Source organism: Mustela lutreola, chromosome 6 (genome assembly GCF_030435805.1).
Source record: "Mustela lutreola isolate mMusLut2 chromosome 6, mMusLut2.pri, whole genome shotgun sequence".
In the NCBI taxonomy this organism is placed as follows: Eukaryota; Metazoa; Chordata; class Mammalia; order Carnivora; family Mustelidae; genus Mustela; species Mustela lutreola.
Window position 1 is genome coordinate 152,590,286 of NC_081295.1, and position 25,123 is coordinate 152,615,408.

Below are 25,123 nucleotides of genomic sequence, written 5' to 3' on the forward strand. Positions count from 1 at the left end.
ATTTGCAGAAAGAGAAGGTGATTCTAAAATATATATGAAAATGAAATGGACCTAGAATATCCAAAGAAATCTTGAAAAAGAACAAATTCTGACTTCATTGCTCCCTATAAAACTGTTGAATCAAAACTTTGTGATGGCTTCATAAAACAAACAAACAAAAATCAACAAATAGTCAAATAGAATTGAGCCCAATAATAGGCCCATACTTATATGGTTAATTGGTTACCAACGCAGGTGCCAAAACATTCCAATGGAGAGAGGAAATTATTTTTTTTTATAATGGTCCTGCGGGACATCTGGGTGGCTCAGTCGGTTCAGCATCTGTCTTTGGTTTAGGTCATGGTCCCAGGGTCCTGAGATGGAGTCCCACATCGGGCTGCTTGCTCAGCAGGGAACTTGCTTCTCCCTCTGCCTGCCACCCCCCCTGCTTGTGCATGCGTGTGCTTCCTCTCTCCCCCCACCGCCAACTCTCTGACAAATAAATAAAATCTTAACCAAAAAAAAAAAGGTACCGTGAAACATGGGAATATCAATGTCTACCTTACGCCACCAACAAAGATTAATTTGAAGTGGATTACAAACCTCGAAATTAAAACTGACATTATGTTTTTAGAGGAAAATATCTTTGGGGGGCAAGCAAAGGTTTCTCAGGTTACAGAAAACACGGACCCTAAAAACTGATAAATTGGACTTATTCAAAATTGAAAGTTCAAGCTAATGAGAAAACATTAAGAAATTGACAAAGTGGGCGCCTGGGTGGCTCAGTGGGTTAAGCCGCTGCCTTCGGCTCAGGTCATGATCTCGGGGTCCTGGGATCGAGTCCCGCATCGGGCTCTCTGCTCAGCAGGGAGCCTGCTTCCTCCTCTCTCTCTCTGCCTGCCTCTCTGCCTACTTGTGATCTCTCTCTGTCAAATAAATAAATAAAAAATCTTTAAAAAAAAAAAAAAAAAAGAAATTGACAAAGTACATATCATTCACAGAGGGTTGCTGCCCCCAATTATATAATGCATTTCTACAACTCAGTGATAAAAAAGACAATTCAATAAAAACAGAGGTAAAAACTTGGTCACATGGTTCACCAATGAGGGTGTACAAATCGATAAGGAACACAAAATGCTAAGCATCATTAATCATCACGGAAATGCAAATTTAACCGTAATTAGGGAACAGCTAAATTTACAAAAACTGACAACAAAGTTCAGTGAGCATATGAAACAACTAGAGCTTTGAAGTCTTTTGTGGACATGTACAATTGTGCAACCTCTTTGGACAAAAGTCTGGTAATTTCTTATAAATCTAAACACATATGTACCCTGGGACCTACAGTTTTACTTCTAGGTATATTTTCAAGGTGAAATAAAAACACGTGTCCATAAAAAGACTTGGAAAAGAATGTTCATAGCAGCTTTGTTTAGAAGAGCCATCGGGGTAGCTGCATGGCTGAGTAGGTTAAACATCTGCTTTCAGCTAAGGTCATGATCCCAGCGTCCTGGGATCCAGCCAAGCTCCCTGCTTGGGCTCCCTGCTCAGCAGGGATTCAGCTTCTCCATCCTCCTCTGCTCCCCTGCTTGTGCTTATGCTCTCTCTCTCTCTCTCTCTCTCTGTCAAATAACAGAATAGAATAGCCATTAGTGGAAATAGCCATTCCATATCAAGACAGGAGTAGATCAGTGGTGAGATTCATAACTGGAACACTTTTCAGCCATAAAAAAGAACTCCTGATTCATGCAACAACATTGATAAATCTGCACGACCTTTATGCTGCATCAGAAACTTCCAGAAAAGAATACCTACTCTGTGGATCCATTTATGTCAAGTCCTTGAGCAAGCAAAATCAATTTGTGGTGAAAACATCCAAACAGGAGGGTTGGGGGCAGCAACTTGACCAGGAAGCTCATAAGGGAAATTTTGGGGCGGGGGATGGTAATGTTCTTTATCTTGATAGAGATTTGTGTTAATATGGGTATATATGTTTGCCAAAATTAATTGAATGGAGCATTAACATTTATGTATTTACCTGTATTTAAATTTTGTTCATGAAGCCCTTGAGAAATTTTAATAAAATTTAATAAAATTAATAAAATTAATACATTTATCAAGAAGAATAAACATAGAAACAACAGGTATTCATTTGGTGCCTCTAATCCTGCAATCCAATATTTATCTCTTTCAAGCACGAGTGAGTCGGGAGGAATAGTATGGAGAGAGAGAAGCAGGCTCCCCATGGAGCAAGGAGCCCAACATTGGACTTGATCCCAGGACCCTGGGATCACAACCTGAGCTGAAGGCAGATGCTTAACCGTCGGAGTCTCCTAGGAGCCCAGACTTCGTGTTTTTTCAACAAAAATTATTTTTGAGAGAAGAGATGCTGGTGGTCAGCTCATTGAGCTCACCTTTATTAAAGATCTATGCGAAATAAATATTGAGATTAAATCAGTATTAAAATTTACTTTCTCCCAAAATTATTTTTCTTCCTCATCTCACATACTAGGATTTTTATAAACAAATAAAAGAACAAGTATCTTAGAATCGTTAGCACATGCTCTGTGTCTTGTCTTTTCTTGTTCAAAAAGAACTTCTATAGTCTTGCAGATGATGAGCCTGTCTGTTATTCCTAAAACCCCAGAAGTGGGCTTACAGAGTGGTAGAAGGAACACAGTATTGGGAGTATATGACCTGGTGCTTTCATCCCAGGTCAGATGGCCCCTGCTTCTTTGTACAGCCCCCTTAGCCAGCATTTGAGCCTGCTGTCCTTGCTAGTGTGGGGATAAGAACAAAACACATTTCAAAGCCAAAAGAAAATTTTAAAAGGTCATCAGACCCAACCTTCTTAGCTTATTGCTTTGATATTTGAAGCCCATGAGTTGTTAAGGTAACAGAGCTAAAAGGAAGCAAAACCATGCTGTAACAGTTTTTTCCTGACTTAGGGTTTAGTGTAATAGTTTCATCATTGTTCCCTCCATTCAGCAGTGATGAAGGCACGCCCCAGGTAAATGCACCATGGAAGTGCAAAATGTTATCAGTATTTCTCTTAAGATACCTGTAAATATGGCATGCGTGTTTTTACTTAGAAAATAAGTGTTTGGGGTTATAATATGTATATTAAGATTTTATGTTAAATCTTTAACTATATAATGATGCATAGACAATATGACTAGGGAAGTAGTCTCTTTGGTCAAATAAATCCTTCTGTTCCTACTCTGATTATTACATTGGATCCTTTTATTGATTATTCTGAAGTGTAATAGTCAATATACATAATAAATCATGAGATTCAGTATTTGAATTGTAGATGTCCCACCGGGACCTGGAATCAAATTCTATAAAGCTACACTGTACAGTTTTGCATTTGAAGTAATAGGACTTTGCAACAGTATAACTAAATACAATACCATCTTTTCAAATATATTATTTACTTTTTATTCTTAAAAAGCTGAAAACGATTCTGAGGTGGAAAACCAAAAAAGGTTAAATGAAATTTCTTTAAACCAAATACGTTTTGGCAGCTTTTGAATATTGATTGTGTTTGTGTTTTGTAGACTCTATGTAAGACCATTACATACTTGTTCTACATCATTACGGAGGTATAAAATTCCCTATATTTAAATACAATGTGATCCATTTTGACATGTTTATACAGTAGTGAAAACATCTTCATAATCAAGATAAATAATAATTTCATCATTCCCCAGACTTACCTTAGAGCTCCTTTGCAGTCCTTTCCTCCTTCCAACCCTATTTGCAGGCAACCATAGACTTGCTTCTTTCTTTTCCCTGTAGTTTCCATCTTCTATAATTTTACATAAAGAGAATCATAAATATACACTTTTTTCGGGCCAACTGTCTTCACTTAGCATGTTTTTAGTGAGTTTTTGATAGGTGCTATTGTATGTACAAGAATTTACTTTTTCCTTTTTGTCTTTGCCCTGTGCTATTCCATTATGTGGACAGATATGCCATAATTTTCTTTTCCGTTCATCTGTTTCTGGGACATTAGTTAATTTCCAGTTAATGGCAGTGCAGACTAAGCTGCCAGATCTTTGTGTGGGCATTTTGTTCTCTTTTCTTACGGGTGAATACCTAGAAACTGAAATGGCTGAGTCGTAGGACAGAGGGGTATGCTCAACATTTTGTGAAGCCACCAAATGGTTTCCCAAGTGGTTACCTCATTTTACATTTCTACCACAAGTATGTGGGAGTTCTGTTTGCTCAAAGTTCTGGTCGGTGCTGGTTATGGTCAGTCTTTTTCATCTTAGCCAATCAAAAAGATGTGCATTTAATTTGCTTTTCTCTGAAGAAAAGCGATGTTTGCATCATTTCATGTTTTGGCATTTGGATATTTTCTTTTGTCAAGTTTCTAAATCTTTTATCTGTTTTCTTTCTTTTTTTTTTCTTAAATGGGCTGTTCATTATTGTAAATGATCTTTTGACGAGTTTGAATACAAGTGCTTCATCTCACATGGTGTTGAGAAAATTTTCCTGCTGAATATGGCTTGGTTTTAAGTTCTGAAGAAGTATGATTTATCCATTTTAGGTTCAGTTATTTGTATTTTTGTGTGTGCCTGCACGTTCTTTCTGCAAAATCCACCCACTATGAGATTGCATGTATCTTCTCGTATGTTTTCCTTTAGAAGTGTTACCATTCTGGGTTGTATGTTTGGGTCTAGATTCTTTTCTGAATCCATGTTTGTTGAATGTGCAGTATAGATCATTGCACTTTCTCTTTCAATTTTGATTTCCACTTGACCCAGCCTCACTTGTTGAGAACACCATTTCTTTCCCCATTGTACTGCCTTGAGACAGTTGTCAAAAATTGACCATATTTATATGTGGATTTATTTCTGGACACACTCTTTTTTTCATTGATGTAGATCTGCATCTTTTTGCTAGAAACACACATTCAGTTTTTTGTTTGTTTGTTTGTTGAAAGATTTTATTTATTTATTTGACAGAGAAAGATCACAAGTAGAGGAGCAGGCAGAGAGAGAGAAGGAAGCAGGCCTCCCGTGGAGCAGAGACCAATGCGGGGCTTGATCCCAGGACCCTGAGATCATGACCTGGGCCGAAGGCAGAGGCCCAACCCACTGAGCCACCCAGGCACCTCAGCAACACACATTCTTGAAGAACTTTATAAATCTTGAAAGAAGGTAAGGCACATTCTCCAACTTTTAACTATCTAGAATCTTTGAAATTTTAAATTTTAGAATCATGTGGTCAATTTCTACCACAAAACAAGCCTTGTTGATTTAGTTTGGAATTACATGGAGTCTAAAGATCAGTTTGGGACAGTTGTCATCCACGGATATGGTACATCTTCCCATTTATTTCTTCTTTAATCCAGTAATGTTTTGTAGTTTTTAGTATGGTGGTACTGTGCATCTTTTCTTGGATTCATTCCCAGGCTTTCCTTTTTTCCTCACTAATATAAAAGGAATTACAAAAAAATTCATTTCAATATTTGCTACTAATATGTTATTATAGAATGGCTTTTAAAAATAATAACTTTCGTGTGCACAGTGCTAAATCTTTCATTAGGTTTTATGGGTTCTTTGGTATTTTCTAGATAAGCAATCCTAGAAGCATGCAAATATTGACAGTTTTACAAATGTTTTTTTGACTGTTACTTATTTCTTTTCTTCTGTTAATGCAACGGGTAGATCTTGTAGTAAAATGATGAAAGACAATATTGAAAGCAGACATTCTTGCCTTCTTACCTCATGGGGAAAAATTAGGTCTTTCACTCTTGAACTGTGATATTGTATTGGTTTTTCCTAGATGTTCTTTATCAGTTTAAAGAAATTCTCTGCTATTCCTAATATGCTGAGACCAATCTATCTATCTTTCTTTCTTTTTAATATCATGAAAGGTGTTGTAGTTTTTAAATGCTTTTCGTTTTGCATTTTGTTGAAGTGACTATATTTTTCTTTATCCTATTCTGCATGTTAAACCTGGCATTTTAAGAAAAGTTTCATTGGTTATGCTATCACTTTGTTTACAGATACACATACACACACACACACACACACACACATTGTATTGCACTTGATAACATTTTGTTAAGGATATTTACATCTATTGCAGGGATATTGAAGTGTGACTTTATTTTTTATAAACTATCCTTTAGATTTTGGTATTAGCATTATGTTGGCCTAATAAAGTTGGGTAGTGACCCCCAATTTTTTATTTTCTGAAAATATTTACAAAAAATAAGTGACTTGGGAGTTTGCCAGAATTCACTACTAAAAATATTTGGTCTCGAGTTTTCTTTACAGAAAGGTACTTCAGGGGCGCCTGGGTGGCTCAGTAGGTTATAGCTTCTGCCTTCGGCTCAGGTCATGATCCCAGGGTCCTGGGATCGAGTCCCGCATCAGACTCTCTGCTCGGCAGGGAGCCTGCTTCCCCCTCTCTCTCTGCCTGCCTCTCTGCCTACTTGTGATCTCTTTCTCTGTCAAAATAAATAAAATATTTTTTTAAAGAAAGGTACTTCATAATTTAATTTCATAATTATTCTTTTTGTTTTCATGCGTCATCTTTGGTAAGTCACATTTTTCAAGAAATTTATCAGTTTTTTTCGTTGTCACATATTTTATTGTCATATTGTATTTTTTACCTTTTTAAAGCCTGTTGGATCTATATGATGAACTCTCATTCCTAGTATTGTCGATTTCTGTCCCCTTCTCATTTTCTTAAACATTCTACTTAAGGCTTTGTCAATTTTGTTGATTTTTTTTTTCTGAAATAACTATTAGATTTTGTCTGTTTTTTCCCCCCTCACTGATTTTTTTCTTTTTACTATTTTCTTCCGCCTAGTCACTTCAGGGTTAAATTCATTTTTTGACAGTTATTTAGGATGGAAATCTGAGCTCTTTTTATTTCTTTTGTTTTTTCTAATATAAGAATCTATAGTCATGAGTTACTCTCTAAGTCCTTTTTCAGCTTCAATCCACAATTTTTTGTATATTCAAAATCATTTCCAGTTATCTTATGGATTTGTCTTTTATACATGTATTATTTTGAAGTGTAATTTACTGATATTTGGTGTTTTTCTCAGTGTTCTTGTTTGCTACTTTAACTGTGTTGTGGTCAGAGAATACAATCAGTATTACTGATAATTTTTAATATTGACCTTATTATGAACCAGAATATGATCTATCTCAGTGAATGTACTTTGCATATGTGAAAGTAATGTGTATTCTGAATTCCGTAGGTGAGGATTCTTTAACTAGATCAAAATAGTGCTGTTTTTGAGATCTTCTGTATTTTGGTGAGGGGTAGAATCTAGTTTAAGAATTACTCAGAGGAGTATTAAAATCTTTTGCCAAGAGTGTAGAATTGTCTGTTTCTTCCCTCAGTGCTGTCAGTGTTTTGTTTTATATATTTTTAAGATTAACACTGATAATTGTTTACTTGATAATTTGTCCCTCTTGTCATCTGAAATATTACTTTTATTCTCTGGAAATACTTTTTGTCTTGAAATTTGTGTTCTCTGATATTAAAGTTCCATTTTCTGCTTACTAACTGCTTAGTACCTATTTGCCTATTCATTATTGTCAATCTATTTTCTTTATGCTTAAATTGTCTTTCTTACATTCAGTGTATAGTTGTTCAAGATTTTATAGTCCTTTTGTTAACCAGTGCCATTTAATTAGTGTCTTCAGACACTAATTTACACTCTACATTATATATTTTCACTTCCGTCTTCCCTGTGATCTTTTTTATATTATTTGAGTATTATTTCCTATTCCAGTTTAGTTTAATGTATGTGTTTTTGGCAACGTCTTTTTGTATTTTCTTTTATAAAAGTATTTTCTCTAGGAATCACATTTTACATATGAAATATTTCAGTCTATTTTAATACTGTATAATTTCACATGAATCGTAGAAAATTTATAATAATATAGTTTATCCCTCACTGACCATTATGTTCTAGCTTTCATATGTATCATATCTATATACACTGAAAATCCTGCCAGCTAATAAAATAGTTTTTCTTTTAATTATATGCATTCTAAAGAACTTAAAAAAGAAAATTAATCTTTTACATTATCCAAGAATTTATATTTCTGTTACTCTTTCTTTGTTCCTTCTGGTTATCACTTCTGTTCATTGTGAAGAACTTGCATTAGCAAATATTATATATCATATCACCTGGTGACTAATTATCTTATTTTTCCTTTATTTGAAAATGCATTGATTTCACTGTCATGTTTGTGGGATATTTACACTAGCTACAGTATTCGGGTTTGACGTTTTTATCCATTTATCCTATGAAGATGAATGTTCTGTCCTTAGGCTTGCCGTGTTTCTGATGAGAAATCTTCAGTATTTCAAACCATTCCCCTGTGTGCAATGGGCCAGATAGATATAGATTTTTTTTCAAAAATTGTTTATATTTGTTTTTCACCATTTTAGCTATGATGTCTGGATGTGGATTTCTTTGTGCTCAGATCTGGATATTTATGTATGTAACTATATTTAGTAAACTTAAAGGCAGTTACTTAAATTGTTTTCTCAAAAATGCCATGATGTGACATGTGGAATCTAAAACAGTTGAATAGGTAGAAACAGAGATTAGAATATTGGTTATAAGAGGTATAGAGTTGGGGAGTTGGGGAGATGTTCGTTAGGCATACAAAGTTGCAAGTGTAGAGTTCTAATGTATAGCATAATAATATAGGCAGTAATACTACATTGAATATTGGTGATTTGCCAGCAAAGTGTTGACTTTAGTCATCATTACATTACCTTTATGTGTATCAAATCATCATATTGCCCACCTTAAGTATATACAGTTTTCATTAAAAAAAGTTCTTTTTAATTTCTCTTTCCTCTCCTTGTACTCCAGGTATGTGTGTTACCTATTTGGAAATGTCTCACAGGTCCCTGGGGGATTTCTTTTTTAGTTTTATTTTTTCACCCACTATATTTTTAGATTTGGATTGTTTCAGCTGATCTGTATTAACGTTCCTAGTTCTTCCTTGTATTATTTCCATACCACTATTGAATTCACCCAGTGAGGTTTTCCTTTTAAATATTTTTTGCTTCCAGGAATTTCATTTTTTTAATTATTTGCTTTTCTCTGTCAACAACGTATATTTTCATTTATTTCCACAGAGTTTTCTTTACTGGTTTTCTTTACTAGTTATCCTAGCTGCGTACATGTCTTGGACAGCTTCAACACCTAGACCCTCTTTTTGTTGTTTGTTTTTTGGTCTTTTCCTTTGGGAATTCACCATATTTTCTTGTTTTTGTTTGTTTGTTGGTATGTTGAGTAGTTTTAGATTGTATTCTGGGTAGTTTGAAGATTGTGTTGTGCAGAGTCTATCATAATATTTCTATCATAACCATGTGGAGATGTTGATGTTTATTTTAGCGGCTATTGGGCCATTTAGCTTTGGGCTGTAAGTGGTGCCTCACCTTTGGGAGGTGATTCAGACCTCAGTTCGTCTTTCTCGGGCATGGCTGTATTGGTTTGCTGTGTCTCTGTGCATGTGGTCAGAAGTCTCAGATCTCCGTTCAGCTCCCAGTGCCTTTGATACCTTCACTGGGACTGTCCTTGTACGTGTTTGGCTCAGGAATTTAAGTGATACTTATTTACAGAATTAAGGGATCCCCTTTCTCTCACTCTTTCATCTGTGGGGTTCTCTCTAAACTCTCTGGCCTGCTGGAACCCTTACTTCTGATTCTTTTTGCCAGAAACAGTTTATCTGAGGTTTTACCTACTTGTACAGCTATCATTGCTAGTACCTTTGCAACTGGGGTCATACTGCCCAAGAAAAACTGAAATGAGAAACTCATCATTGTACAAGTCACTTTCCCAAGTTTTGATTCTCTGAACTCATCTGCCTGCTAGGGAGAGTCTTCAGGGGGCTGAGGCAGATATGGAAAAGTATGTGTGTCACCTGCATATGGACGTCTGTATCTATCTAACTATAGATATGTAAAGTTTGCAGTTTTTAATTGTAACCTGCCTGAGGAATGGGTGATAGTGAGCTCACTCTACCCCAATGGACATATCAGAACCCATATTGAATTTTTTGCCCCAGAAAAAAATCGACTTTATGTCAAAGTATGGAGTCTTCTGTTTAGCAAACCCATTGTGACAAAGTTCTCTTCTGGTGGGAGTTGTGCAGAAAAGAGCAGAGGTGATAGGCAAATTGTGCTCAAAACAAACACACACAAACCCAATTTACGAAAACAGCTCCTGTGATACTTCACATTCTGCATTCCAGCTGATCTTTGCATTTATCATTATTTAAAGGGCATGGAGCACAGTACTAGGCTTTTTTCCCTCCAATGGATTGTTAAAGATAAAATAGATTATATGTGTTTGGAGACATCAGTATCAATCTACATGTAACTCAATTGCACAACTAATCTTTAGGTATATTTTTTCAAGCCCCTTAGGACTGATACTTTGTAGTGATTTAAATATGTTTCAGTTAAGAATAAGGAGTTTAAGAATTAACACTGGTGACATTTCCTGTTGTGAAATGCATATAGTAGGTCAGTGCCAACTTCCTTACGAAAGTGAGTTTATATAACGATAAATTTTTTTTAAAAATCAGGATAAATTATTATGTCTGAATGACGTGTATGTTGGAAATAGTGCAATATTCTTTTTTTGTTTGTTTCTCAGAATAAACTGAGGCTGGTGCATATTGTGTATTAAATATTTCTGCTTTTTGGGTAGTGATTAAGTGAGACTTTTAAGCCAATGAAGAATGAGGGCAGCAAGGCCATTTTATGCAACAATGAAATTATATTGTTTTCTTAAAACATAGGGTGTATGAACATGCGATAAAGCATAGGATTTTCCATATGCATAAGATACCCTTTTGACCCCGCATTAGATCAAGTTATTTGAATAGGGTTCAGAGGAGAAGCACATTGCATTTCAGGTGAAAGAATTTTGTAATGTGCACTTCCCAAGCATTTCTTCTTCTTTGCTCCCTGAAATTGTTAGTATCAAAATAGCAATTCTCTGCATTTCTATCGTTATTTGTAAAATGATGCAGCATTTTGTTGTATGGCAACACGGATGTAGAAACTACTTGTGTTTAATCTCTATTTTATGATGTCCAATTACCGCAGTGTTTTACATTTTAAAAACTGAGAGGTTCTTTACATTGGGTGCCATGCACAAATCTTCGTGGGAAGCACCAGGTGAGCTTTTCACAAATACACGGTCTCCATGTGTAACCCCAGATTGAGATCTGGATCCTGGCTCTCAGCCCTGATCCCTGGAACTTTTTTTATTCCCCTTCCCTCTCAGTATCCTCCATCCCCAGCCAGAGCTAATCATTTTGACGTTTGTCCGCACTTGTTAGTTACCTGTTCTTAAACTGTATGTAAATAGAATCATGCAGAATCCCATAATGCTTTGAGATTCACGTGTTATACATTTCTATAGTTCTTGCATTTCTACTGGCGAGGAGTATTTAATTTTATCAATATGTCCCAGTTTGGTCATCCATTTTTCTCTCGCTAGCTTTCTTCCATTTTTGGGCTTTATGACTAAAAACACTTAGAATTTTCTTATACACATCTTTTTGTGGAGATAGCTCACATTTTTCATAGGATACAAGTTCATTATAAATTGTGTTTATTATAGCAATTTCTCTATTCCTTTTTTACGTCAACTTTTAGAAGATACTTGGCTATAACAGGAAAAAAAAATGGCCCCAGATGTACAAGTTATGCTAAAATATGTTCATATTTTTGAAAGATTAGGTGCCCTTTTTTTGAAACATGGGTTGTCCATATTCGATTCTCTTATACAAACTGTAAAGAAAAATTAAGCATTGTATATCTATAAAAGGCATATGAAAATTAAAACATACCACCTCTATGAGATTCTCTTTTTCCGAACAACTTATATGATTATTTTCTCCCTCGAAGACCAACCACACGGTAGCATGTCTTTTTCCTGCTATGTTATTTGACTTTACCATATAATAAACAATTACATGTCCATCTCCCCATGAGACTACAAGCTCCTTGGAGACCAAGGCCATCTGTGTCTTACTCATCTTTCTATTCCTGGAATCTAGCACTTTGCCTGGCGCATGGTAGGTAGACTTTATGTCTTGTGTGACTTGAATAGCTACCTTTTGTCTAGGGGGTTTATTTGCCTTGCGGAGGCTGTTTTTGCTATGGAAACATAACACACACTTAGCTTTAGCTCAGGCATTTATTATTCCCTTTGTCTTTAGTCTTTTGTTTAAAACATGAGCTGACTTATCCCAGTTTCCTGTTTCTATAGAGTAGGCTTTTGATGGAAATGCACCCTACCAAGAACCTATGAAATGTTTGTTTTATTAGTCTAATTACATTATACTAAACTTCACTGATGTGTCATTGAGGAAAAACAACTGCAGGTAACGACTGTATATACATGTGCCTATACAGAGATAAAGAATAGACTCTTAAGGTTTTTTTTTTCCTAAGGTATATAGTACTTGGTGCACTCTATACTTCGTGGTAGAAGGCAAACCTCATTTTTCCTTTTTTAATGTGCAAAAGACACATTATCTGTTTAGCACGATTAAAAGACCTTGAAATTATGCATGATTTTCATTACTACTGGGATTTCTATGTCGAATCAAAGGTCATTATTCTAATCATCTCAGACCTCTCTTTTTCCCTAATAGATCTTTGCAATGCCCATCTGTCAGTGGTTCATGGTATAACCTTTTCTGATAGGGGCAGGATGGCAGATGGACAGCAGATGGGAGTTTTGCCCTGCCTCTTGATTCAGTTCCTGGCCCAGGCAGAAACTGTCACCGACTGTCAGTTTGTCCTCACAGTTTGTGGGTTCCAGAACCGTATTTGGCATCCCAGCCACGGGTCTGAAACGACACAGAGCTGGATCAGCGTTACGGGTCATTGTGACTAGTTAATGGTTAATTACTAACAGGGTGGGGGACACCTGATGAATCTACAAAAGCATTTTCTTTCTGTCTCACTGTGTGTTAGATGTTCAGGACCCCAGAGTCCATTCTCAAGTTCAATATGGCATTCTTAGGAAAATATTATGATAATACACGACTTTTCGTATTTTTAAAATCTAACTCCCTTTGCCCAAAGTCTTTGTTTCTGTGTAAAAGCACATGAAGAAGCACGTGAGAAGGAGAGATACATGGACAGACAGTGGCTTGAAACTTAAATGTTTTTGTCCAAATTGTTGGACGACTTGTCATCTTCCAGAATTCCTAAAAGTAATGGAAGGTTAAAACTTGGTTTAATGATAACATTTTGAATGCAGTAACTATAAATGCTTGTGCCATAGCCTTCAAAGAGGCTTCATGAGATTGCTGGTTTTTATAGGGCAGAGGAGAAAGTCTTTTTTATTCTTTTTCTTTTTATTCCAGACTATTAAACACGCACTGTTTTTAATTTGTGCATGAGTTTGTTGCTTTACAAGTGACTTGCTTCATTGTAGGTATAAACCAGATTCGAGGGAACAGACAAGGCTGAGTAAATCCATGATGGTGGTTAAGCCTTGACAGTGACCGTGAATAAAAGACTGTCATGAGTTGAATTGTGTGCTGAGCTAAGAGGGGGTTTTTCCCTTAGTTTCTTTGGACTTTAGAGCTTCACAAAGATCATATTGTGCCCTTTCTTCAGCTGAACTGAATCTCCACTTTGGTAAGAATAGAAGAGAGTTTATGTAAAGAAAATGAGTCTACTGATCTTTCAGTAATTATCCGTCCTGAGTATTGAACATTGTCCGTCTCTCAGCCAGCAGTGCCCAGTGCTCAAGGAGACCCTCAGAACACTCCAGTCCCTCCTTGTACTCTGGGCTACATTGAACTACGGTGCCCATTTTTAAGAACTCTGTGCTGTGCCCGCGGGTGAGATTGTGTATGCATGTCTCTGTGTGTGTAATTATCCATCAGATTACATGTTTGATAGGTGATTGAGGTACCTTCTTTTTGGAACCATGGTACTCTGTCTGTGGCCTCCTTGAAACCAACCCATTGATTCTTTTAAAGTAATCTTGAAATTGAAAAAAATCTTGTCACACCCCTGCCAGCAATAAATGTACCTTAACATGGGTCTTGCTAACATGAATTCAGGGGAGGTGTGGACAGGCTCTAATTAATTATGAATCTGTAAACGTTGGAGGAGAGGTTTAGGTCGAAAGTCCCCATGTGACCGATAGTGCTGTGATGCTCTAATCCCAAAAAGCGGCCTCATAATAAATGCCCGTGAGTCATGGCGTTCAGGCAAAGTCATAAACTTGAGGAAAGTGAGCAGTCCCCGTGGTTTAGACAGCTAGCCGTCGCGCCGCCTGATTCCCTCAGACTCGATCTTGCTTTTGGAAGGTGACTCTCCAAGGAAAGGTTACAAGCATAACAGACTGTTCTACATAAAGTTTTTTTTTTTTTTTTTAAAGATTTTATTTATTTGTCAGAGACAGAGGGAGAGAGAGCGAGCGAGCACAGGCAGACAGAGAGGCAGGCAGAGGCAGAGGGAGAAGCAGGCTCTCTGCCGAGCAAGGAGCCTGATGTGGGTATCGATCCCAGGACCCTGGGATCATGACCTGAGCCGAAGGCAGCTGCTTAACCAACTGAGCCACCCAGGCGTCCCTGTTCTACATAAAGTTTTAAGCCATCTGACGTTCGTTCGATGTCTTTGATAAGCAACTGAGGTCTCCTATTTCTATCATCCCATACATTGTAGCGTGCCTGATGGGTTTCAAAGGGCGTTTCCCACGCTTTATCTCTTCTGATTTCAAAAAATCCTCACGGGCAAGCGGAGAAGAAATCTATCTAAATAATCGAGTACAAAACGAAGTTCAGCTTCCTGTTGGATCAGTTACTGCCTTTTTGCCCCCGCCATCAACACGGGATCAATAACCACAAACTTCCAGAAGGTTCTTACCTTCAAGAAGCTTCCATGGTCATAGGCAGTAGAGATGATGAATAGATTAGCATATGCAGAAATGCCACATCTGAATGAAAATGATCACAAATGCTAAAGCAGACCCCAGTGTCTGAGATGGAGTCGGGGTGTGCTTCTTCATGGAGGGGCCAGAGAAAGCCCGTGTGTGTGTGTGTGTGTGTGTGTGTGTGCGCACGCGCGCGCGCACATTTTGTCACTGTTGTCTTGTTATTGAGATAGTCTTCACGGATACACAGATTGAGAATTTCACAAGTTTTAAGCATGTAGCCAATGGGTTTTGATGAATATAATCTGTGCCCCTGTTAATATGTAGACTCTTTTTATCCCCATAAAGAACACCCCTGCCCTTTTAGAGTCAGACCTGTCGTCTCCACTCCCCAAGGGAAACACTCTTCTGATTATTTCATCATAGGTCAGTTTTGCCAGTTCTGGAAGTGGAGTCAAGCACTATGTACTTTCTGTGGCTGGATCTTTCCTTCTCTTAAGATTGTTGATGTTTGGAGCGCCTGGGTGGCTCGGTCATTAAGTGTCTGCCTTCAGTTCAGGCCATGATCCCAGGGTCCTGGGATCGAGTCTCTGTGATCGGGTCCCAGGACTGGGCTGTACGGCGGGACGGACTGGCTGTGCGGCGGGAAGCCTGCTTCTCCCTCTCCCACTCCCACTGCTTGTGTTTCCTCTCTTGCTGTCTTTCTCTCTGTCAGATGAATAAATACAATCTTTAAAGGAAAAGATTGTTGACGTTTATTCATGCTCTTGCTCTATTGTGATTCTTCCTATTTATCATGTTCCCTTCTTTGGGTGTATCATAAATTTCTTTTAATCCACTTTCCAACGTGGATTGTTTCCAGTGTGGGCCATTACACATTAAGTGTTTAGGAATAATTTTTATACCAGATTGTTATATTTATGTGTGTGTGTGTGTGTGTGTGTGTGTGTGTGTTTGCATTTCTCTCTGGTAAATACCAAAGACTGGGCGTTGAACTTTAAAAACAACTTCCATACCAGTCCCCAAAGAGATATACCATTTTCCCCTCCCAACAGCAATTTGTAAGAGTCCGTTTTTTTGTTCTTTTCTTTTTTGCCCCGTTTCATGTCCTCATCGACATTTGTTGGTATCAGTCTCTGGATCTCAGCCATTTGAGTCGGTGTCTAATGGTGCCTCCTGTGGTTTTGATTTGCATTTCCAAAATGACTAATGTTGGTGAGCACTTCTTCTTCTTCTTTTTTTTTTTTTTTAAAGATTTTATTTACTTATTTGACAGAGATCACAAGTAGGCTGAGAGGCAGGCAGAGAGAGAGAGGCGGAAGCAGGCTCCCTGCTGAGCAGAGAGCCTGACAAGGGGCTTGATCCCAGGACCCTGGGATCATGACCTGAGCCGAAGGCAGAGGCTTTAACCCACTGAGCCACCCACGTGCCCCGTGAGCACTTCTTCTTGAGCTTATTGGCTTTTCACATATATCACTTTGTGAAATGCCTATTCAAGTATTTTGCCCATATTTTGAATTGAGTTGTTGGTCTTTATATTATTGAATTGTAACAGTTAGAACTCCTTTGTCAGATCCGTGTGCTGTGATCATTTTCTCCTAGTCTGTAGCTTTATCTGCTTATTTTCCCAATGACTTCTTTCAGAGGACAAAGGTTTTCATTTTAATGAGGTTCACATTATTATTTTTTCCTTTAATTATCATTGTTGCATTTCTAGGAGATTTTTGCCTTCCCTAAGATCACAAAGATATGCTTTTATGTTTTCCTTTAAAAGTTTTATCGTTTAATTTTGCTGCTTAGATCTGTGATAATCTAAGATACATTTTCATGTATGATGTGAAGTGTGAGTTAAAGTTCACCTCCTCCCCTTCAGCCGCCCATAAATAACCAGTTGTTGTAGCATCGCTGGTTGTGGAGATCTCTCTTTATCCTTAGAAATGCTTTGGGTTCTTGGTTGAAAAGTCACTACTTTTCTATTTGGAACGTAGAAATATGAAAAGAACAGTTTTTCCAGCCTTCCAACAACAACAAAATGGTAAAAAAAAAAAATTGTAACTACATAACACTTCTTCAACCCATGAGAGGGCTGGGGTCCCAAGGCAGCCAAGTGACCTGAAAGCCAAGGAAGGAGGAGTGCCTCCGAGGAGAGATGAGTACAAGTCCTGGCTTACCAGAGGCCTATGTGTCCAGATGCTGACAGGCCGAATGCCACTAACATGGGTGACAAATTGTCTAAAGCCCAGTGTGGGGTAGCAAGAGAAGGGAAAACTGGGAGCTGTAGGCACCAATGGAATTTGTAGTCATTCCTTAGTGATGCATAAAATATACGTAAGAGTGATAGGTCAAGGGCGCCTGGGTGGCTCAGTGGATTGAGCCCCTGCCGTCAGCTCAGGTCATGATCTCAGGGTCCTGGGATCAAGCCCCACGTCAGGCTCTCTGCTCAGCAGGGAGCCTGCTTCCCTCTCTTTCTCTCTGCTTGCCTCTCTGCCTACTTATGATCTCTGTCTGTCAAATAAATAAATAAAATCTTTAAAAATAAAAAAAGAGTGATAGGTCAAGAGTCCTCATGGTTCATTCTTACCTGCAGGTCATGATCTCAGGGTCATGAGACTGAGCCCAGTGTTGGACTCTGCACTTAGTGGGGCGTCTGCTTGAGATTCTCTCTCCCTCTGCCCAGCCCCCCGGTCAAAATCTTAATAAGAAAGAATGGGGTACAGTGAACGTGAGCAAATGTAACAAAGCTGCTGGCCCCGGTGAGGGATGAAAAATGTCCATTGTATTTAGCAATTTGGAAAATTACCTATAACATTAGCAGGAGGTGGTTTCGTTGGACTGGCAAAGATTAAAACTAGAAACCACTGGATTCGGAAATGAATATGATATGAAGAAGATGGGCCAGTGAAAATACTTTATTTCCCCCAGATGTTTGGATAGAAGAGAAGGATTAGTGCATAGGTAGTGACACGGGAATAGGAGTGGTTTTTAAGGGGAAAAATGATTGGAGCTTGCTTATAAGACCAGTGGAAGATGTCAGTTGGATGGGAAAATGTGTCATTTGAAGAGAAAGGGCCAGTGGAGTGGTGTTAGCTTAGTGGTTGGGACTGGGACGTGTGTTGAGGGGTTCCTGGTGTAGTGCACATACCCTTACGTGCAACATTAAAAGACAGTTTGTAGAGTTTTAATATTTTCCTATGTCAGATAATAACTTATCTATGCTTAGAGACCTATATATGAATGCCATCCATATCTTCCTGATAATTTTTTTTTCTTAAATGGGGTAGCAGGGAAATATTTCCTCTTTACTGCGTTGTTGTGTGTTGATAGGCACTTTGTCAGAATACAGCTTTTGGGGGCGCCTGGGTGGCTCAGTGAGTTAAGCCTCTGCCTTCGGCTCAAGTCATGATCCCAGGGTTCTGGGATCGAGCCCTGCATCAGGCTCTCTGCTCAGCAGAGAACCTGCTTCTCCCCCTCTCTCTGCCTGCCTCTCTGCCTACTCCTGCCTACTTCTGATTTCTCTCTCTGTCAAATAAATAAATAAATAAATAAATAAATAAATAATCAATCTTAAAAAAAAAAATACAGCTTTTCGGTAATGGTGCAGTAAACCAGTGTCACTCTGATGGAGTAATATGTAACAGACACAGTAAGTCAGATGATCATTCCATCTTGCTTGACATAACGGAAAATGGTTTGAAAACAAGACCCCAAAGAAGCGGCTTAAAACTCCAAAGTTGCATGAGTTTCAGGGCAGTGCTGTCTTTGAGGGCAAGGCCTGTGCAAACATTCATGTGCTTATCATTGTTCCTAGGATGGTAAGATGCCTCCACAATGACAAGTGTATTGAAAGAGAGTAACATTGATGGAAGTCCTATTATCAACATTTGTTTTATTTTTTTATTTCTTGAAAGATTTATTTATGTATGAGTGAGGAGAGGGCCAACGGAAGGAGGAGAGAGAAAGAATCCTTGAGCAGACTCCGCACTGAGTGTGGAGCCCAACGAGGGGTTCCATCTCAGGACCCTGAGATCATGACCTGAGCCAAAATCAAGAGTCAGATGCTCAACTGACTGAACTGCCCAGGCAGTACTGTTGTCAACATTTTAAAGCATATGACTATTTGAGCATATTTAATCCTGTTATTTGATGTCTAGTAGAACCCCTAGAAATCCTGGGCTTTCAACAGTGGTTGAAGTCATGAAGTTTCAGCTGGCGTTAGAGCTTTAGTCATGGCAGCCAATTCCTCTGGTCAATGTAGAAGGCATTGCACCTGGCAGAAACACTGGCAGCATTCTTCTCCTATGCTTCTCAGTCCTGAACTGTGGGGCTTGACTGTTTGGCCAGACTCGTTTCCATTATATGCATCTTATTCTAAATATTCACCCCTTCCAATAATACAAATACAGTACATTTGTTATTTTTAAAACTGCTTTTCTTTTTACTCCAAACATGTGAGACAGGTTTATTTATATCCATATCTTAAATATTGACACATATGGATAAGAAAATGACATTTTCCTTTGGAAATTGAATCGACAATGGGAACTTTAGGTTGGCTGTCACAGTAGGTCACATGGAAGAACTTTGCCAAGTTTATCAACCATATTTGGCCTAGTTTTCTGCATATGTTTGCCAGATGCAAAAGCCAGCTTGTTGCTCCAGGGCACAGAAACCTGGAGGAACTTGTGCTTGGAACTTGTGCCATTTAATCCACTGGGTGTCTTTCTTTTTGCTGAGAGTTTACATAGAGAGGTCAGGTTATCCCAGAGGAACATAAATAGAAAGAGGCTTCTTTTTGCCTTTCACGAGCTACAGAGGATTTTTATAGAATGCTCTTGTGAAGTATTTTTGGTGACACAACTACAAAAAAAAAAAAAAACCCTACAATGCTTAATGGTGAAAAAATACAGTTCTAGGTACAAATTACAAATGTTTGAACAATTGAGTTGAATAAATACATTCTTTTATTCAGGGGTCTCAGTGCCTTATAGACGTTGTCCCTTAGGATACAAAAATATTTGTATTCATATGAAATTCGCTCCCTATGTAACATATTTCAGAAATTTTAACAAATCAATCACACAATCAAAGGTCATATGTTTGTAGCTGATTCAGACCTGAAAACGAATAGAGATGTCAAAGCACTGAGCATATTGGATGTTTACACATGAATCAGCAAGATGGCAGAAATTGTTTTCCAGATTTCTTTTTTTTTTTTTTTTTGCCTTTGCATGTTTTTGGTAATTCTTCAAGTTGCAATTTTCATAGAATATGTTGTCATATTTTTGTTAGCTTGTGGTGCGCATGTATGTAATTCCATAGTTCTATCATTACGTCGTAGTATATAATTACATGGGGATATGTAAATGCTCCCCCTGCGCAAAAGAGGAAAAATGAGCCTGGGTTTTAAATTCCCTTACTGTAACATCTCACTACTATTTGGTAGTGGGGGATAACTGTACTTTTTAAAATTAAAAGTAACAGTTATAATTACATTGTAAGCAATGACCCTAATATTTCAGGGCACCTATTTGGGTTTCAGAATTTGGAAAAAATGGAATTCCGACACATTTATGGTACTTTTCCCCTTCACCCCGTTTTACATGTGAATGCTCTAATCACTCTTTAGCTAACAAAGGAAACCTTGGATTGGTCTCATAAAACGTTCACGTCACAGGACACCTACACTCAAACTGAAAAATCATGACCTACCTCTGGAGGGAGGCTCCTGGTAGTTCTTCCCAGATTACCGGAAAACGTCACATATATGGAGGATGTTTTAATGAAGTTTATCAAATTTTATTTTTAAATGCTGTGTGTGCGTGTGTGCGTGCACGTGCTCGTGTATGTGTGTGTTTGGACAGCTGCTGTTGCTCCAGAGAGGAAGCGTTCATAGTCTACTGAGGCTGTTGAGATAGATACAAAATCACCAGGGATAAGTGGACAAAAAGTGAACATGGCTGGTTCCCATGACTTCCATATTGTTACATATGCTACATTTTGGTCTTTCCTTTTGTGATTAAGATGTATTGAGACAGGGGATGCCTGGGTGGCTCAGGTGGTTAGGCGTCTGTCTGCCTTCGGCTCAGTTGTGGTCCTGGAGTCCTAGGATTGAGTCCCACATTGGGTTCCTTGCTCAGTGGGGAGCCTGCTTCTCCCTCTGCCTGTTCTACCTGCCATTCTCATGCTTCTGCTTTCTGTCTCTGACAAATAAATGAAATAAAAATAAAATCTTTAAAAGATAATTGAGACAGGATTGGGGCACCTGGGTGGCTCAGGTCATGATCTCAGGGTCATGAGATGGAGCTCTGCATCAGGCTCTGCATGAGGCATGGAACTTGCTTAGGATTTTCTCTCTCCCTCTGCATCCCCACATGGGCTCTCACGCTCTCTAAAATTTAAAAAAAAAAAAAAAAAAGAAAGGTTTATTGATACAGGTATTTTGTACTAAGTAATTTCTCACATCCCAATGTATAATGAAACTTCTACCTGTAAAATTGTTGTAAATTATTGTAATTTTTCCAGTGACCATTTGATGTATGAGAAAAATTGCTTTAGAAAACATAAGAGCACCAGGATACTTAAAATCCCTACATTGCTAAATTTGTTCAGTTGTATTATAATTACTTCTATATGTCTCAACTACTGTGTTCTGGTTTAAGAGCAGGGACAGTTTTTATTTTTATTTATTTATTTTTTTAAATTTTTTTGGGGGGGGTTGTAATACTAACCAGACTGTAAAGTCTTTTTTAAAAATTTGTGTGTAATTGACAAACATGTTACATTAGCTTCAGGTGTACAGCCTTGTGATTTCACAACTCTGTGCAGATGCTGTTGTTCACCAGAAGAGTTCACTTCCATCTGTCACCATACACACTACTATGATACCTTGACTGTATTCCCTGTGCTGTAACTTTTATCCCAGTGACTTACTCATTCTATAAATGGCAGCCTGTATCTGCCACTCCTTTTCATCCCTTTTGCCCATACTTTGACTCCTTCCCCTTCCTCCTCTCTAGCAACCATTAGTTCTCTATAGGTCTTTTTCTTCTTTTTGTTGATTCAATTTTTAGATTCCAAACACAAGCGAAGTCATGTGGTGTTTGTCTTTCTCCTCCTTAGTCACTAAGCATGATACTCTCTAGCTCCATCCATGTTGTTGCAAGTGGCAGGGTCTCATTCTTTTTTCATGGCTGCGTAATATCCCGTTGTGTGTATGTGTGTGTGCGTGTACCCATGTGCACGTGGATATATACATATATATCACAACTTGCTTATCCTTTCATCTATTTTTTTAAAGATTAATTTATTTATCTGATAGAGGGAGAGAGAGCACAAGCAGAGGGAGCTGGAGAGGGAGAAGCAGACTCCCCACTGAGCAGGGAGCCTGATGCAGGGCTTGATCCCGGGACCCTGAGATCATGACCTGGGCCGAAGGCAGGGGTTTAACCATCTGAGCCACCCAGGCACCCCTCTCCTTTCATCTATTGATGGATGCCTACGTTGTTTCCGTATCTTGACTATTGTAAATAATGCTGCAATGAATGTAGGAATGCATATATCTTTTTTAATTAGAGGGGGTTGTTTGTTTGTTTGTTTGGGCCAATACCAAGTAGCATAATTACTGGATCATATGGCAATTCTGTTAATATTTTATGTATATCTCTACTGTTTTCCACAGTGGCTGCACTAATTTACATTCTCAAATGGGTTCTTTTTTTTTTTCCACATTCTCACCAACACTTGTTATTTCTTGTCATTTTGATTTTAACCATTCTGACAGGTGTGAGGCAGTACCTCTCTCTGTTTGATTTGTATTTCTGTGATGATGAGGGGTGTAGAGCATCTTTTCATGTGTTTATTGGCCATCTGTAAATCATCTTTGGAAAAATTTTCTCTGCCCAGGTTTTAATTAGATTGCTTGTTTTTTGTTTCTTTTTCTTTGTTTTGGTTACGTAAGTTCTTTATCATAATTACATTTCCAATCCCTAGTGTAGTGTTTGTTATATCTGGAAGTATTTAACCAAGCTAGCTGAACAAGTAAGTTAATAACTTACTCTGATTTCTTTATTTTGCAGTCTTCAATGTCATGTGTTTTTTTTCTTTTCATAGGTAAGTAGCAAGGATTCATGTTCATGTTTTCCCTCCTGGAGTTGACTACTGTTGTCCAGGAACTTCTGTGTTAATAGTAAAAAGTACTCTAGAGTTATAGTAATTTTGGCATCACTGCTTACATGCTTCGTCTCCCTGGGAAAATTATCTTCCCCAAGCTTCCACGTCTTCATCTGTAAAATGGGTTAATTACAGCTACTCTTTATGGTTGTTATTTCAGTTGCTTTTTTATTCAGGAAACCCTTGAAATCTCTCATATTCTTAAATGGCGTAGCTTATTTAATAAGGATAAATTTTTGAAACCTTTAACGATACTTTTAAAAGTTTCCCTATAAATCTTGTTGCCCTACAGCTTCTGCAGTCATGGAATCAGTGGCCTTTCTTGCTTTAGGAATAGGGCAGATACAGCCTAGACGGTGGAACAGTTGTGTCATTGTGCACTTGTCGTAGGAGTTCTTACATAAGCCAGGGTTTGGTGGAAATGCTAAAGCTTCCATTAACACATTGAGGAGAAAGTCTGAAGGCCTGAGATGAAAGCTTATAAAAGTGAGACCCAACCACACAGGAAGGGAAGGCCCCCTACAGTGGTGCAGCTTGATGCTTGGTGAGATTTTGGGGGATGGGAGCCTGGGCAAGGCGACTTAAAAGGAAGACAGGGAGGTTGAGGAAGGAAATGAGAACAAAGGAAACTGTCTCCCTTCCCCTCTGGAACCCTGGGAAAGTCCTCCTGGGGACTTCTAACCCCTGCCTCTGCCGGCAGCTTTGGGCCGTAGAGTAGATAAGTGCCCTGTTGGGAAGACAGCACTCTATTCACCTCTTATCTGGGTGACTCATATCTGGGGCAGAGCTGGAGACCTGCGCTTATAAGTCAGCATGAGCACAATTGAGAGGTGTCCCAGAGCAAGGGGGATCTGTGGCAGATAGTGCAATGTGCCCCCTCCACCCAGGTTCCCCACAGTGGACACAGCCAGGTGGAGAGAAGCATCCCAGAGGCTTCAGAAACAGACATACCGATGGGCGAGATCCAAACCCAAAGACCAGGCCAAGTAGCTCCGCCCTCCTCAGGACGCCCACCCAGGAAGGGCAGTGATCACAGTTGACATGCCACTCTGCCACCACAGTCTTACTTAAAATTCTTCTTGAGGAGATGCCAATATTTCAGAAGAAGGGGCAAGTGAGAAAAAAGAAAAAAAAAAAAACAGACTAAAAATGTACTCCCCAGTGACTATTTTCTGAGGAACCCGAGTTATACCAAATGAATCAGCTTGAAGTTTTTGTTTCGTTCTCCTGGTTTGGTCACCAAGTGGGAATGGAGACTTCTGGCAAGATGAGGTCAGTTCTGTGATGGGAAAACATTTGATTTGCAAAATTGGGTTTTGTACCTCTGGGTCATAATGAGTAAATTTCAAATCAACCCCAGTAGTCTGCCTTCCTCTTTGTTTATAACATATGTATGTATCATGGCCTCATTTATAATTTATGTCTTTGTAACCTTCGGTGATGTAGGGAATGCTTTCCCACACACCCTCTCGTCTGTTTCTCACCATAACAGGGTGAGGTAATGTCAGTATTACCTTGCTTCTGTTCATGTGAAGAAATGGAGCAGAGAGCTGATGAGAGAGAAAAAAACCAAAACAGGTGACCGTTCAGGGCTGCTTTCTGTGCTGAAGAATCCCTACAAATGCTACTCCTCTGGGTTTCATTTCATTTCTAGAGCCCTAGTCTCTGCAATGGTATGGTTATTCTTAGGATCTCCTACACACCCTTTTTTTTTTTTTTTAATTTAAAGAAATATTGCTGCACACCTTTATCAGGAAGTATTTGAAATGAAAATAATCACTTGTTACTTGCATGCAACTCAGTTTTTTGATTTGGTCGTGGTCAAAATTTTCCTAGAATAGTCTGTGTGATAGTTTATGAGTACATCTAGGCAAAACAAAACAACAGCCTATGGAAAACTCATTCTGATCATTTCTTATCCTGGGAGAAAAGCAGAGAACAATGAAAGTGAGTCAATATTTTATAAATTCAAGGTCAATATTCTACGTCAATGTCAATAGTGTATGAGCACCAAAGGATTTGTGTCACTATTAAATTAGAAATGATCCACTCTTATTT

The 25,123-nt window shown here is 38.4% G+C and overlaps 1 long non-coding RNA gene across 1 annotated transcript in view; it reads left to right on the forward strand.

Annotated features, from left to right (window-relative positions):
• Positions 1 to 3,565: 3,565 nt before the first annotated feature.
• Positions 3,566 to 25,123, forward strand: part of LOC131834810 (uncharacterized) — a 231,162-nt gene continuing 209,604 nt past the window's right edge. Inside the window, exons 1-2 of the long non-coding RNA XR_009354958.1 lie at positions 3,566 to 3,584; positions 4,953 to 5,147. This is a non-coding gene — a long non-coding RNA (uncharacterized LOC131834810). The remainder of the gene's footprint in view (positions 3,585 to 4,952; positions 5,148 to 25,123) is intronic.